We start from the raw sequence: 3,295 nt of genomic DNA, 5'->3' as shown, positions 1-3,295 counted from the left end.
GAAGAGGAGAGACCAATTTTGCTTAAACTTCTGTTCCAGTATCCAGTGTGGGTGTCCAGACAGACCAGCTTCCCCACTTCTTTATCCCTCTCTATTTTGTACTCAGGGGTTTTGTTTTGAAAGACCTTTAGAGCTGCCCAAGGATCTTTTGGGATAAGTTTGGGGAAGTGGAACCTGTCCCTCTTGACTCCCTGAGAACCTGGACATGGTCGCTCACCATTCTGGGTTTGGGCTGATTCATGGCTGGGTGTCTTCAGACAGGCTTTGCCTTGGCATACCTGTTCTCACTTAGGTCAGAAGCCAGGAGGACAACTTCACAAAGGCATCCCCAGAAAATGGTCTAAGGCTCTGATTGGACCACCAGTCTGAGAACATGAGCTTGAACTCAAGCAGAGCTTGAGATGTAACTTTTAAGCATATGATATATAGAATTATGGGCTTCCATTTGTACTGTTGTTCCAGAACAACAAGTGGTCATGGCTGCTTTCTCTGACTAGACCAGATTCTGATCTTTCTGTCCCTTTGGTGATGACTTCACAGTCTGACTCTGATGGTGTTGTTGATTTCACTTTGCATTTGTGTCCCTTTTTTCCTCATATTTGAGATTTGTATTTTGAACCCAAGATTTCTTTGCATGATGATTTGAAGTTGCTTATACACTTTCTTTGCCCTGCCCTCATAATCACATCTAATGCACCCCATCAGAAAGGTTTAGCTGGAGAGGCATATGCTTCCCTTACTATCTTCACATAAATATTCTCAGAATGAATGGGAGCAACAGGGGCGTATTAGATAAGGAATGAGCAATTTGTAGATAAACCACAATGGAGAGGAAAGAGGCATCACTCGCAGGATGGTTTCTTCAACTTCAGCTACATACTTTTGTCGTAATGGCTGGTGACACTAATAGTGGTTCATGAATCACTACTACTAGAACCTGGCTCCTGCCATCCTTTTTTGGGGGGTTTGGGGGGTTGGGCTCAGGGGTTTATTCAATCTCAGGACACTGGTGTACACAGGGCTCCAGCAGCTGCAGGGGGCGCTACCTGCGGTACCAGATCTTCAGTCTCTTCTCCCACTTGATCTTCCTCTGCAGCTACAGGATGCCCAGTACAGCAGGGCCTCAGCTGTGGGTGGGCAGCCTGGCACGCAGATGTCCACAGGCACAATGCGGTCACAGCCTCTCACCACGGAGTATGAGTAGTGGTAGTAGCCGCCTCCGTTGGCACAGCTCCCCATGGACACCACATAGCAGGGGCTCTGCCATCTGGTCGTAGACCTTGCGGAGTGCTAGGGCCATCTGTTGGTGAGTGTGCCAGCCACAATCATCACGTCCGCCTGACAGGGGACTGGCGCAGAAGACCACTCCAAAGCAGTCCATATCACAGCGGGGCGCTGCCATGTGCATCATCTCCGCGCATCAGGCCAGGCCAAAGGCCATGGGCCACAGTGAACTCCGGCGGGTCCAATTGATGAGATCGTCCAGCTTGACCACTAAGCCCTACCCGCAGCTCCTGGGAAGTTCGGTGGGTTTTGGAACCACGGCTCTGGCCCTGGGCAGGGCAGGCTGGGCGCTGCGGGGCCCTCGCTGGCCAGGTTCTGATGGACACCTAGTGTCAGATCCTGGTGACTTGCAGCAAAAATGAATACCAAACTGACATTATATATCATCGACCTTTTTACAAAGAATTTTGTTTCCTGTGATGGGTCAAATTTGTAGAAAGAAAGGACAGGAAATCAATGCCGAGAGTTAAGAAATGCAACAAAAGTGGACTTTGTCTTAAACATGTGTTTCCTTCCATTTTATCTTCTAGCAGCAATAGACCTTTTCTCCTTGTGTATGTTGCCCAGAAAAGTCCTAGTCCTGAAATCTCCTCAAGAATAGCCACAGGAACTCTGGCCCACTTCTCCCTAGCCTAAAGGTGTGGTTCGGAACTGGGCTGGGGGCAGCACTGCCCCCTAGAGGGTACTTTGGTTCTCACAGTGGTCCTGTGATGGTCCTGGTGCAGAGGGACCCCTGGCAATTAGAGAGCAGGACCTGAGGTTAGAAGTAGCAAGGGAACTGTTTAATGTTTTTTTTATTTTATTGTAAACAAATGGGATACATGTTCTTTCTCTGTTTGTACATGGCGTAAAGGCATACCATTTGTGTAATCATAAATTTACATAGGGTAATGCTGTTTGATTCATTCTGTTATTTTTTCCCTACACCGCCACCCTCCCACCCCTCTTTTCCCTTTATACAGTCCTTCCTTCCTCCATTCTTGCCCCCCTCCCTAACCCTAACTCTAACCCTAACACTAACCCCTCCCACCCCCCATTATGTGTCATCATCCAATTATTAGCAATATCATTCGTCCTTTGTTTTTTGGAGATTGACTTATCTCACTTAGCATGATATCCTCCAATTTCATCCATTTGCCTGCAAATGCCATAATTTTATCATTCTTTATGGCTGAGTAATATTCCATTGTATATATATATATATATATACCACAGTTTCTTTATCCATTCATCAATTGAAGGACATCTAGGTTGGTTCCACAATCTGGCTATTGTGAAATGAGCAGCTATGAACATTGATGTAGCTGTATCTCTGTAATATGCTGATTTTAAGTCCTTTGGGTATAGGCCAAGGAGAGGGATAGCTGGGTCAAATGGTGGTTCCATTCCAAGTTTTCTAAGGAGTCTCCACACTGCTTTCCAGAGTGGCTGCACTAATTTGCAACCCAACCAGCAATGTATGAGTGTACCTTTTTCCCCACATCCTCGCCAACACCTGTGGTTGCTTGTATTCTTGATAATCGCCATTCTAATTGGAGTGAGATGGAATCTTAGGGTGGTTTTGATTTGCATTTCTCTTATTACTAGAGATGTTGAACATTTTTTCATATGTTTGTTGATTGCATGTAGATCTTCTTCTGTGAAGTGTCTATTCATTTCCTTAGCCCATTTGTCGATTGGACTATTTGCATTCTTGGTGTAGAGTTTTTTGAGTTCTTTATAGATTCTGGAGATTAGTGCTCTATCTGAAGTATGATTGGCAAAGATTTTCTCCCACTCTGTAGGCTCTTTCTTAGCATTGCTGATAGTTTTCTTTGCTGAGAGAAAGCTTTTTAGTTTGAATCTATCCCAGTTGTTGATTCTTGCTTTTATTTCTTGTGCTATGGGAGTCCTGTTGAGGAAGTCTGGTCCTAAGCCAAGAAGTTAAAAATTTGGACCTACTTTTTCTTCTATAAGTTGCAGGGTCTCTGGTCTGATTCCGAGGTCCTTAATCCATTTTGAGTTTAGTTTC

At 45.3% G+C, this 3,295-nt stretch overlaps 1 pseudogene; it reads right to left on the bottom strand.

Annotated features, from left to right (window-relative positions):
* Positions 1–1,042: 1,042 nt before the first annotated feature.
* Positions 1,043–1,671, bottom strand: LOC124961394 (NADH dehydrogenase [ubiquinone] iron-sulfur protein 7, mitochondrial-like; annotated as a pseudogene).
* Positions 1,672–3,295: the final 1,624 nt, after the last annotated feature.

Source organism: Sciurus carolinensis, chromosome 12 (assembly GCF_902686445.1).
Source record: "Sciurus carolinensis chromosome 12, mSciCar1.2, whole genome shotgun sequence".
Classification (NCBI taxonomy): Eukaryota; Metazoa; Chordata; class Mammalia; order Rodentia; family Sciuridae; genus Sciurus; species Sciurus carolinensis.
Note: the sequence above shows the minus strand (reverse complement) of the source record. Positions and strands in the feature narration are given on the sequence as shown.